Genomic DNA, 13455 nt, shown 5'->3' on the forward strand with positions numbered 1-13455 from the left:
CCACATGCTGCGGAGCAACTAAGCCCGTGCGCCACAACTACTGAGCCTGCACTCTACAGCCCGCAAGCCACAACTACTGAGCCCACGTGCCACAATTACTGAAGCCCGTGCACCTAGAGCCCGTGCTCTGCAACGAGAAGCCACCGCGGTGAAGAGCCCGTACACCGCAAAGAAGAGTAGCCCCCGCTCGCCACAAATAGAGAAAGCCCGCGTGCAGCAACGAAGACCCAACGCAGCCTAAATAAACAAACAGAAGGTTTTCTCTAAAAATAAATAAATTAATTAAATGCTTATTAAAGCAACTGTTAAACTAGAGAACAAAATGTGGTTTCAAAAAAATTGGCAGGGACACTGAAAAACAGGCACATTGAGTCACTGGCCCGGGAAGCCACTTGCTCTTCCCAGAAAGCATGTGCACAAGCTCTAAAACTGTGTGTGTTCTCCGACCAGCAAGCCTACAGGGAGGAATATGTGCGAAGAACTCATCCAAGAGAAAAGTCAATGGAAAAGTTATTCACAGATCCACTCTAACAGTCTATCAGGCAAGAATATGGTCCGGCAATACAATGGAATAACCATTACAATGACAACCGAATAGTCTACCTTCATATAAGAAAGCAGACTCACTAAGTTTTAGAAACTTCAAATGAATTAGACACTTAATACATCTCTGCAAAACCATGTGTACCCTAGTGGCCTCACCTACGTTTTTTAAAAATCCACGTGTGGGAGCCATGGTGGGGATTTTAATTGTTATTACTTTTCTTTATTTTCTAACTTTTCTATACAAATATATATCACTTTCTAATTAAAATATATAAGCATGTCCATTTGTATGAATCTGAATTTAAGTTAGAGAAGTGTAAAGAGTTAAAATTTAACGTTCAGTGGATTTTTTTAAATAAGGTAACCAAAAAAAAAATCCTCAAGTTTAAAACAAATTAGGAAAAATTGAACTAGATTAATGCTTTGTAACATTCACTGGGGGGCACAGACCCATATGAAAATCTGGTGAAATATCACAGTTTCTCTGCCCAGCAAAACGCACACGTACTCACCCTAGCAGCATTTTTAGGTAATTTCTGTGGTTCAGGTTGAGAACCTTAATTACTGTAACCAGGCCTGGCCCAGCACCTGCAATACCAAGGATGGCCTTGGTTTCTAGGATTTCACATTTAGCCATGGTTCCAACACGGGGACAAGGCTAACGGCCTGTCTACATTGTGTGGAGTGCGGGCCTCGGCAGTCTTTCATTCTAGCGAGTATGCAGGACAGTTCTTGAGCTGCTGATCCCAATTAACATTGACATTTGTTCTGCAGGGCTGTTCCGGATGTGGCCTTCCATGCGTGTGGTGTGATTATAAATACGAAGGAGCTCTAAGCAACTTACCCAAGAACCCATGAAGTGGGTTAAAAACAAAGGTAAACCAAAAGGTGATGTAACCAACGTCTCTGACTGTTCCACTAGTTCTCCCTTTGCTCCTCCGCTGCGGAAGAGAAAGACTTAGAACTGCATCAATGGACTGTGGGAAGGTATTCTAACAGTAGTGGTAAAAATCACTACCATCTGTCCAGTGCTTCCCAGCCTGCAAAGCGCTTTTACTTTCATTTCTTCTTTTGCTTCTTACCGCTGGCACTCTGGGGGGAAAGCAGAGTGGGTATTATTGTAAGGCAGTCTGAGATTCCGGATCTGCATACTCCACCAGCGGCTTCGTGGAGTCACTGTCCTTCCCTGAATACACGGACAGGGCATCCAAGTTGTCCTCCAGCATCTCGCTGGGCGCGTCAGGCATCAGGAGGCTGGGCTCCAGGTCCAAGTGGCTCAGGCCGTCGTACAGCAGGTCTCGTGAGCCAGGCCCCAGATCCCGGTTGAGGGTGTCACTGCATTTGAGTGCCTGGCTCTCGGGAAACGAAGGGAGGTGCATCTCGGATGGAAGGGTGCCCTTGTCCCCCAGGCTGCACTGGTCCATGGCTCTCCACTACCAGGTCTCAGCCAACAGCTACTCTCTAGACAAGCAAGGCTGTGTAAGGAGTCAGGGAGGAGAGAGCTCTTGGTGGTGTTTATTTCCTGAGAATGAACGAGGAGGAATCACAATTATGAGATGGCAACACACATGGTGGATAGAGCGTGGACTTGGAATTCAAACAGATCTGTATGGGGGTTTGTTCTAGGCCACTTAACAGCCACATGACCTTGGGCAAGTCACTTAAGGTCCATGAGCCCTCGTTTCCTCATCTGTAAACTGAGCGTAAGAGTACCTCCATCATAAGAGTGTTGTAAGGAAATAGCAACCGAAATGTCCATCAACAGACGAATGGATAAAGAAGATGTGGTACATATATACAATGCAATATTACTCAGCAATAAAAGAGAACAAACTAATGCCATCTGCAGCAACATGGATGGACCTAGAGATTGTCATACTGAGTGAAGTAAGTCAGACACAGAAAGACAAATATCATATGATATCACTTATATGTGGAATCTAAAAAAAGGGGGATACAAATGAACTTATTTATAAAACGGAAGTAGAGTCATGGATGTAGAAAACAAATTTATGTTTACCAGGGGATGGTGGGGGGAAGGGATAAATTGTGAGATTGGGATTGACATACACACTACTATATATAAAACAGATAACTAATAAGAACCTACTGTATAGTACAGGTAACTCTACTCAATACTCTGTAATGGCCTATATGGGAAACGAATCTCAAAAAAGAGTTGATATATGTATATGTATAACTGATTCACTTTGCTGTACATCTGAAACTAACACAACATTGTAAATCAACTATACTCCTATAAAAATTAAAAAAAAAAGAAGGAGAAGAAAAAAAAGATTGTTGTAAGGAATAAATGAAAGGATTTTGGCAACATGGTGGACTAAACTGACCTCTTTCTCCAACTATAAACACATAGAGATATGAGAAAAGACCATTTTTAATACAGAGTCAAGCTCAAGAGACAGGTAAGACCCCAAGTGCCAGCAACAATGAGGAAACTCAAAGCCACAGGTGCGAGCACAAGTTGGCCCAAGGGGAAAGTCAGACTCCAATACAGGGCCTGGAACTGTCATCCAATATGGTGGCCACCAGTCACATGTGGTGATGACACACTTGAAATGTGGCCCCGAATTGAGACCTGCTGTGAGTGTCAAATACACTGGATTTGGAAGACTTAGTACCCCAAATAATTCATTCTCATATTGATTACATGTTGAAATGAGAATATTTCGGATCTACTGGCTTAAACGTAATATGTTATTAAAATTAATTTCATCTACCTCTTTATTTTTTAATGTGGCTATTTGCAAATTTTAAATTATATACATGGCTCATATTATATTTCTCTTAAAGGGCACTACCCTGGAGGCTGGGACCTGAGGTTGTAACAAACACATGGAAAAGGAAACAGGGACTTGAGTTCACAGGCAAGGGAGACCTGGGACCCTGGAAGAGCCAAGCCATCCACAGGAAAACTAAATAAATGAAAGAAAAACACCGCACACAAGCCTTGAAAAGCATCACAAGAACTAGTTCAAAACAGGACGAGAGACAACAAAACCTAGCAGAGAAAAGAAGAAGACACAAGGGGCAAAGACTTTTTTAAAAGAAACAAATGAAACTTCTAGAAATGAAAGACTTTTAAATTTAAAACTCACTGGGAGGGTTAAACAGCAGATAAACAGTGCTGAAGAGACAAATAATGAACGGGCAGAGCAATCTGAAGATAATTCTCCCCCAGAATTCAGTGCAGAGAGAGAAACAAATGGAAAATACAAATGAAGAAGCAAATGCAAAAGCCCAACATATGCCTAAACGGGGTCCTGAAAGGGAAGAGGAGAGGATGGAGAAGACATGGTACCTCAGGATGGCGGAGGGATTTCCAGAACTGCGGAAACACAGGGCTCCAGACTTAAAGATATGATTCTTGAAGGTATATGGTTAATCATGAACAAGCACTGCAAGGCCAGAGCAGGACAAAAAAAAAAAATGAATTCACTCCTCGACACACAAGCAGAACTGCAGAACCCTAAAGACCAAGAGAAAACCCTAAAGACTACCAGGAAGACCAGGCAGAGCATTTACAACTTCTCAACAGAAACGAGGCTAGAAGACAAGGACTACCACCACCTGCAGACTGAGGAAAGGCAGGAGTCAGCGCAGAACTCAATGCACAGGAAAACCAGTATTCAAGAGTCTACACAGACTTTTCCAGACAAGGCATAAGACTGTACCTTGTAGACTTTGGCTCAAACACTACCACAGGTTTTGAATCATTTAGTAAAAACAAAAAGAAAGATGAAGATTAACTTCATACTTTAAGTATTCACACTCAAAGAATCTAACCGTAACCGCCAGACAAAAGGAATAAACTATGTAACATGTAAACTAGTAGAACTGATCCTAAAAAGAAAAAGAGAGAAAAGAGTCAAAATATTAAAATCAGAAATTAAAGAAGGGACATCACTCATGATCTTACAAAATTAAAAGGATTGTAAAGGAATACTATAAACAACTGCATGCCAACAAATTAGGCAACTCAGAGAAAAACGGACAGATTTCTAGAAAGATAGAAATTACCAAAACTGACTCGAGGAAACAGACTATCTGAAAAGACCTATAAGGGTAAAAAGCTTGAATTACTAATTGAAAAACTTCCCACCCATGCCAGCATAGAAACAGTGAAAACAATCTACCTTGTCTGAACTGTGGAAAATAGTAAGGTTTACAGCAACCAAGCAAACACTTATCAAGAGAAAGGTGAATGAACCACCCCCGCTTCCCCACTCTCCAGCTCAGCAGTGATTCTGAAGACAGCACCCCCCTTCTCTTGTGGGTTCCTGGTGTGGGAGGCAGCAGACGGGACCTTGTTCTCAAAGAACTGAGGCTGTCTGTCCTGACCTGTCAAATAGCTGCTGAAGGTCTAATGAAAAGGTGTTGCCTTTGGGAGTTGCCTTCTGAGTTGTGTCTAACTCAGAATTTGCTCAGAGCAGAGAGTGGCCATGGGGAAGGCATTTGTCAAAAACATTCAAGGCAGTCAACCAGTCACTGCAGCCTGGGGCAAAGGATATTAACTGAGGCCGACAACAGACAGCACTGAAAGCCAGGGAGAAAAGCTGGAGAGTGAGATGCTTTGGGGAACAAGGGCTCTGAAAGGGCTCCACACTGGCAGTTTCTTACAAAGCTAAACATAAACAGGGCCTTACCATACCATCCAGCCATCGCACTTCTAGGTATCCACCCCAATAAGCTGAAAACTTATGTCCATACAAATGTTTATAGCAGCTTTATTCGTAACTGCCAAAAACTGGAAGCAACCAAGATGTCTCTCAACAGAAGAATGCATAAACGAACTGCGGTACATCATATAATGGGATATTATCCAGTAATAAAAAACAAAGAGCTATTGGACTTCCCTGGTGGTGCAGTGGTTAGGAGTCCGCCTGCCGCTGCAGGGGACACGGGTTCGATCCCTGATCCGGGAAGATCTCACATGTCACGGAGCAACTAAGCCCGTGCGCCACAACTACTGAGCCCACGTGCCACAACTACTGAAGCCCGCATGCCTGGAGCCCACACTCCGCAACAAGAGAAGCCACCGCAATGAGAAGCCCGTGCACCGCAATGAAGAGTAGCCCCCGCTCGCCGCAACTAGAGAAAGCCTGCGCACAGCAATGAAGACCCGATGTAAGCTGTAAGCTGCCTGCTGAATGTTGAAGGCCTGTCCCAACACTCACCCAGATGTCAACTGCAGAGACTGTGAGTTGTTTGATGTGGGGTTTGTTTGTTTTGCTTTGAATATTTAAGGAAATCTCTGTCAAATGTCTCTTTGGACACTTAAGGAAATCTCTGTCAAATCTCAGAAGAGAGACTTCACTGACCACACATGACAAAAAATACAGTCTTTCTAAAAATAGCCTAGAGAAGTCACTAAACGAACAAACAATTAGAACCCACACTGGACAACAGCAAAGCCTGGGGTGGAGGTGCGGGGGAGATCTGATTCCCAGAGGTACCATATTATAATATTCAAAATGTCCAGTTTTTCAACAAAAAGTTATGACATATGCAAAGTATGGAGAGGGCCATCCATTTCACATAAATGGCATCAAACAATATGCAGCCTTTTCTGTCCGGCTGCTTTCACTAAGCATAGCATTTTCGAGTTTGATCCCCCCCTTGGGGCACATATCATCACTTTATTCCCTTTTATGGATGAACACTATTCCACTGTGTGGATAGAACACATTTTCTTCATCCATTCATCTGCTGATGAGTATTCGGGTTGTTTCCATTCTGGGCTATCACGCGTAATTCTGTCCACAGCGAGACATTTAATAAACGCTTGACGACTCACTGATAAATCGAGTGGATCCTAGAATAACTGGAGTTTGGGCTAGTTTCCTAGACCATAGGTTTCGACTGTTTTTAAACCTTTCATGTTGCAATGGAATAGACTAGCTGCAAGTGTAACGTCTGAGTGTCACATTATGTGTCCACCTGTGTGTCTGTGTTAAGTAGCCTACTGAGGGGGCTCAAATTAAAGTTCAGTGCAGGTCTGAAATCCTGTACCAGAACTCCGGGACCCAAGTGAGTTTCAGAATTCACAATCTGAGGGATTCAGAAAGGTAAATCAATGCATACGCCACACTGTAAGTAACCGCCAGTGGGTCCAGGGCAGCACCTGGTGACCAAATCATTCTTTCTGCATTGAAACCCTGACAGCTCAGAGTAAACAGAATAAATAAAGACAGGAACGAGCAATATGTGAGTTCAGGTGTGGCCACAAAGAGGTCTGAGCCACCTCAGCATTTTCAGAGCTTCTGGGAATTCTAAATTGCAGACAAGGGAATGTGGATGACAGAAGTTTATATTTTAAGGCAAAGTGAATTTCTCTGCCAATTCCAAAGTTTCTTCTACAGTGCTGCTCTAAAGTGTTCCCAGCACTCCAAGGGGAAAAGAGCCCATCTCCTTCACCTCCCGACTATAAAAACAAGCAAATAATATAAAACATAAAGCATTACTTAAAAGGAACATAAAGCAACGTCTTCTAAAGTAAAGCTGTAAGCGTTTTCTCCTGGTCAGGCAGCACACCAAGTGCTCTTCGGGCCTTAATTCACTCACCCCTCGCAACGACCCCGAGGTCGGTTCTATCATTACTCCCACTTTGCAGAGAAGAAAAGGGACTCTGAGAGGGTAAATCATTTGTCCACAGCCACACAACTAACAGGTAGTTGAACCAGATCTTAAACCCAGATTATTTTTTTTTTTTGTATATTTTTTTTTGCGGTACGCGGGCCTCTCACTGTTGTGGCCTCTCCCGTTGCGGAGCACAGGCTCTGGACGCACAGGCTCAGCGGCCATGGCTCACGGGCCCAGACACTCCACGGCATGTGGGATCTTCCCGGACCGGGGCACGAACCCGTGTCCCCTGCATCGGCAGGCAGACGCTCAACCACTGCGCCACCAGGGAAGCCCAAACCCAGGTATCTTGACTTTAGAGCTTGTGTTCTTACCCGCTGCACAATACTGATTCCCTATAAATTAATCTGTAGACCGCACTGCACCAATTATACTAGAAAACACAAAAGGTGCCAGTGGGGGCGGGGTGGAACACAGGATTATGTCTCGGGATTTCCCCAATGCCGAAATCGCCTTCCTTCCAACATACTCCTACAGTCCATAGAACAAACTGGTCCGGTTACAACCTCAGGCAGGCACGCCAGAAGTCCAAAGGCTGGGCTTTGACATTTACATCCTTTTCCAGAGAGTAAAACAACACCCCCCCCGCCCCCCCGCTCAACCAGTACTGAACTTGCTCTTGTTCTGTCAACAGATACATTCAATTCAACAAGTTTTAGCACCTTCTATGCACAGAGCTCCCCGCTACTCCCTGTAGGGCAGGGTTTCTGGTCCCCGGGAGACATTCCCAAGCGTCCAACTACTCTTTACAAGAATTTTGTAATTTTGTGCTTTCGTTTTGAGAACAATCTAAACAAGAAAATCTGTAGATCTGGATTACTGGATTACCACTTTGTAACCCAGTAATACGACCATTTGGTTTCAATGCCCGGGCTTTGTTTATGATTGCACTAATGCCACTGACGCTGACTAGGACTACTTTAATTGCCGCAGGCTAATGAGAAGGGGACAGAGGTGGACTGAGCTCATGATAATGCTTTTGGGCTCAACTAAAGCCAGTGGACATCATGGTACAAGTGGAGGTTTTGCTGCAGTTCAAACTGAAAAAGGGATGGGAGATCTGAGATACCACAGGGGCTGTTAAACCCAAAAGGGCCCGGTGTGGCAGTCTGCAAAGTATTTGTTTCAAGGAAGCCGTTAAATTCCAGCAAAATAGCAGCCCTCTCATTAAATTAATGTTTGTAATTTGAGTTACATTAGTTTGGTTGCTTTGTTTCTATTTGATTGGCAAATTGACTGGCTTTATGGTGGCATGAGAGCTGTAAGCTTTAGGAACTTGTGCCTCATTTTAGCATCATTTAGGCCTTGTTTAATTGTTTAAAAAACAGTTTAAGTCAACACTGAGGATCCAAAGAAATTTTTTTTTTCTTTTGAAAAAGGCCTATCGGGGCTTCCCTGGTGGCACAGTGGTTGACAGTCTGCCTGCCGAGGCAGGGGACACGGGTTTGTGCCCCAGTCCGGGAGGATCCCACATGCCACGGAGCGGCTGGGCACACGAGCCATGGCCGCTGAGCCTGTGCGTCCCGAGCCTGTGCTCCGCAACGGAAGAGGCCACAGCGGTGAGAGGCCTGCGTACTACAAAATAATAAAATAAAATAAATAAAAATAAAAATAATAAAAAGGCCTATCATTCCACGACTGGTGGGGTAGGAGGAGAAAGAGATTCTCCTGTGAAATGCTACAACCTCGTGGGAAAGTAACCCACCATAGATTCTAGACCGCAGCCATAAATCCACAATTAGGTAAATAATATTTACTGAGGCCTTGTTTGGAGGGAAGGGAGAGAACAATTTCAATATCTACCTGTTCTATAAAAATGTTTTACTCAGCCTGCAGTAAATTTCAATATTTTTCAATTAGTTACCAAGTTGAAAAATCTGTCAGAGTTTCTTTGGACAGAGTATCACCGTCCAAAAGAACTTTCTGAGCTGCTGGAAATGTTCTAAATCTGCATTGTCCAATGACAGCCACTCAGCACGTGCAGTTAATGAGCAGCTAGAAATGCAGCTAGTGCAACTGACAAGAACTGACTAAGTTCTTTATTTTATTGAATTTTAATTAAGTTAGCTACAAATGGCTTGTGGCTACCACCTGGGACACTGCATTGAAAATCAGGTTATCCAAATTCTATTTAAAAACCTGGGGAAAAATATCTGATGCTCTGTCAACACTGAGTCCACAAAGCAACAACTGGCTGGAGCTGAGAAGCCACAGCTGCCTTTAGACACAGCATGCACTCTCCAGTTTGCCACAGTCCTCACCACTCCCTAACCTCTCACGCCTGGCCATAACGCTCATCTATATGCCCTGCCCAGCCCCTCGAGACATCTGAATTTATGACACGGATTTGTGCCGTTGCCCTTGACCACCTTCTCTTCACTCGGCTTTACCAAATGAAACGCTTCCAAATAAGACCGAAACGCCCCCTCTACTGCAGAGAATACTCCCAACATAACTAAGTCTGAGATTATTTCCCCCTCCTCTGAACTCTGATAAGCACTTGTCTGAAAATCCATGTAACACTCATCCTGAATGGCTTCAAATTTTAATTATCTTTCAGGTTCTTCTATTTTCCCACGGACTATAAGCTCTAGGATGACTTTGACTCTACCTTATGTGTCTATACTTCTTATAGCATCTTGCTGGTCACAGCACTCTGATCAAAGAAGGCTCTCAGCATCCCTTTCCTTATGAGTGACAGGATTCCATTGGGCCACCTCTCTTCCTCTTTGAGCAGCCCTAACCTGTTGGTGTGTCAGCTTTGCCACCTCCCCCTCCCCACCAAGAGCCACCTTCTCTTCCTCTCTGTGCATCAGTGTTACCAGGGAGACAGTGATCATGTCTCAGTAACATCAGGTTGTTGGGAGCTGGGAGGTAGGAGAGACTTGCAGCTTTTACCCCGCCGATGCCAATTCTTTCCTTATTTTCCCACTCCAAACATTGTTGTAAACTACAGGCTTCTTTTGTTTAACCTACACAGGGTTTTAAAAAATTGGATCAAAAAAAAAAAAAAAGAAAAGAAAAAAAAACTGGATAAGATTGCCTGAATACCCCCAAAATAAAAAATAAATAAAAATTGGATCAGCCACCAACATTTTTTTTAATGGGGAGATTACACTTAGAGATATGACTTTCTGGCTTCTCTTGAAAATGATTAGATTTGATATTCCCGGATAGGTAATAATAGGATAGAGTGAGGGACAACGGCCATCTCTGGATGGGGCAATGGCCTCCAGGTCCCACAGTCCCCACTTACCTTCCGGCCTGGCCCCCATAATAACCACCATCATAAGACTAAGAATAGCAGCAAACATTTACCAAAGCGTTATCATGTTTCAAGCATCACTGCAATCACTTATATATCACTTCATTTAATCCCCACAACATCCCTTTGAGGCATAAACTGTATTATTGACCCTATTTTATGGATGAGGTGAATAAAGTCCACACAAGTAACTTGTCCCAAATCAAGCTTAGCATTCAACCCTGGGAAGTCTGACTTCAAAGCCCTCACCCTTAACCACTCACTGTGCTGTGATTCCACGCTTGACGCTGGGATTCCTGCCCTATACTCTGCACTTACATTCTTCAGTTGAACAACCAAGGAAAACTCCTCCTCTAGCCATGGAACCAATATATAATTTTAACCGTAAGTTTCACTCATTTCCTCTGATCGCTCATTTAAAAAGCAGATATAAAGCTTATGCTGGAAAACAGAACGACATAGAGGAATCAGAAGGCTATGATTGCACTTGCCAGAGAGACTTCTTACATAGAATTAACTAAACGAGGAAAAGAGACATCAAAGTTTCTCACTCCACAAGCTCTTCCTACCAGAAAATGCAGACAATCGTTAAAATCTAGAATAGACATTTTCATAGTGAGGACAATGAGAGGACCCCCGGGGTCCTCGAGAGTCTTTCACGGAGTCTCTGAGGTCAAAATTATTTTCATAACAATATTTAGATGTTATCTGCCCTTCCCATTCAGTGAAACTTTCCAGGGGCTACAGGACTTATCTCAAAAGGCTGAATGCAGAAGCAGATATAAGACTCCAGATCACTCTAAAAATGTAAAACGGGACTTCCCTGGTGGCACAGTGGTTAAGAATCCGCCTAACAATGCAGGGGACACAGGTTCGAGCCCTGGTACGGGAAGATCTCACATGCCACAGAGCAACTAAACCCGTGAACCACAACTACTGAAGCCCATGTGCCTAGAGCCCGTGCTCTGCAACAAGAGAAGCCACTGCAATGAGAAGCCTGTTCACTGCAATGAAGAGCAGCCCCCGCTCACCATAACTAGAGAAAAGCCTGCGCACAGCAACAAAGACCGAACGCAGCACCCCCCAAAACGATGCCACTATTCTTGCTAAATTTTTTATCTTCTGAAATATAGTTTTTTAATTAAAATGTCAATTATGTTAATATATAATGGGTTTACTATTGCTATTTTTAAATGAATTAATTTTTAAAAATTTATGTTTAAACTTTTAATACAGCAAATATCAGCAGATACAGTTCACATGCACAAAAATACCCTGAGGTCTTCAATAATTTTTAAGTGTAAACGGGTCCTAAGATAAAAAAGTCTGAGAACTGCTGCTCTGAAGAGAAAAAGTCCAGCATGGCCGCATGGGTCCAAATAGGTGTGTATATGTGTCTAACCTAAAACCAAAATTCCAAACTGGTGGCCAGTAACGTGTTTTGCAAGCTCCCACACCTTGGTGTGGTCTTTAATAAGGTCTTTAAATACTTATATTTAAATACTTTAATAATTTAAAATTTAATAATTTTAATAAATATATTAAATATTTAAATAAAGGTCTTTAAATACTTATTAAATTGGTTGTCAACATTTAAAGATCAAAAAGCTTCACATAAAGACAGTGTTCTGGTTTCTTCTGGAAAAAAAAAAAAAAAGAAAGTAAAAGTTCTGGCAACACTGCCCCGACATTTCCACTTGGCCATTTCCACTGGCTGGCATCGCTTAGATGGGGAACACAATCTTAGGTTTGCCAGTCTGGGCCTTTACCTGCCCATCCCCTGCAGGTATCTAAGTTGCTGAGCTAGAGGGAAAAAAAGGGTTTCTTTGCAATAAATGATAACACATACACCAATCGAATAAATGTCTGCATTCCTACAGAGCAGTCAACATGTACGAGAAATAACCCTTTCCCTCATCTGACCTCCCAAAGCAGCAACTTCTAATGGTTTCACCATTGGTACAGAGACCCTTGCATTGATGAGAAACCCTTCTGCGAAAGAAAGGAATCCATCTGACAAAGTGGATGTCCTCAGACAAATGCAAAGGGAGGAAACTCACCAGGAGAAGTGCGAGTGAATGAAAGAACCTCGAGGGAACAGGAGGGCCCAGTTTAGGTCGCACAGTGAAGGGGGTTCAGGTGACAGACCATTAGATATTTCCTCCTGGAATGCTGGATAATCAATTCGGGACACTCATCCAACTTCTTTTGCCCTGAAAGCAGGTGGTGGAAAGGCAGGGGCAATCAGAACTTGGGTCGCCAAAGCAAGGGCACAGGTGTAAAACTGGGGGAGATTGGCAATTTGGGGAAGAAAGAAGAAAGCAATACTGAACCGGGGAGATCTAGGTAGGAAAAGGGATTTTGTCGTTAGAGGAGTTATCTTCTTTCTTTCCGTATTTTTCCTCCCTTGGGAAGGAACCTGGAGAGCTTTGCTGGGAGAAGCCTAATAGAGGTGGAACTGGTGAGGAAAAGGGGTTTTCGATGGAGAGTTGGGGAAGGCGGTTGGAAAAATAAATATTAGACGAGAGAGAAAATGGAAGGACTGAGCTGGTTGGTTATCAGTGGAAACATCTTCCAAACAGGGGGACTCTTGGTGGGAAGAAAGAATTTTTGCTGGAAAGTGATCCTCAATGCAGGAGGAATCTGGGAAAGAAAAAATAATTTCTTTGCTAGAGGAAGCTCCTAAAAGGAGCGGGAGGGGCGTAATCAAGGAGTCTGGGAGGGCTCTTTGGTTTTGCTGGAAGATCCTACAAGGAAACAAATCTGGGTCCCCTAAAGGGAGGGGGTCTCTTCAGAAGGAAAGGAGATTTTAGCACCAGGGGCCTAGAAAGCAGAGGGCGAATGCAAGGCCGACATGCAGAAAGTGCGGAGGTCGGGTAGGGCCCGCGGCGCGAGCTGGGGAGCTGTGAGGGGGCAGTTGGGGCCTCGGGGGCGGGGCGGGATAGGAAAGAAAAGTCGGCCCAGGCCTCTAAGGAGAGTCT

The 13455-nt window shown here is 43.6% G+C and overlaps 1 protein-coding gene and 1 pseudogene across 2 annotated transcripts in view; one reads left to right on the forward strand and one right to left on the reverse strand.

The window, feature by feature from the left end:
- LOC309794496 (BRD4-interacting chromatin-remodeling complex-associated protein-like) overlaps window positions 1-1338 on the forward strand; it is an 85273-nt gene extending 83935 nt beyond the window's left edge. The window contains exon 5 of the transcript XR_014292085.1: window positions 1321-1338. The gene's annotated coding sequence lies outside the window, so the exon portion shown is untranslated. The remainder of the gene's footprint in view (window positions 1-1320) is intronic.
- Window positions 1-13069, reverse strand: part of LOC309794490 (zinc finger protein 541-like) — a 36536-nt pseudogene extending 23467 nt beyond the window's left edge. The window contains exons 1-2 of the transcript in view: window positions 12535-13069; window positions 1664-2068 (exon numbers count right to left, since the gene is read on the reverse strand). The product of the transcript in view is annotated as a zinc finger protein 541-like (transcript). The remainder of the gene's footprint in view (window positions 1-1663; window positions 2069-12534) is intronic.
- Window positions 13070-13455: the final 386 nt, after the last annotated feature.

Source organism: Mesoplodon mirus (assembly GCF_964341445.2).
Source record: "Mesoplodon mirus genome assembly, chromosome: 19".
Taxonomy (NCBI): domain Eukaryota; kingdom Metazoa; phylum Chordata; class Mammalia; order Artiodactyla; family Ziphiidae; genus Mesoplodon; species Mesoplodon mirus.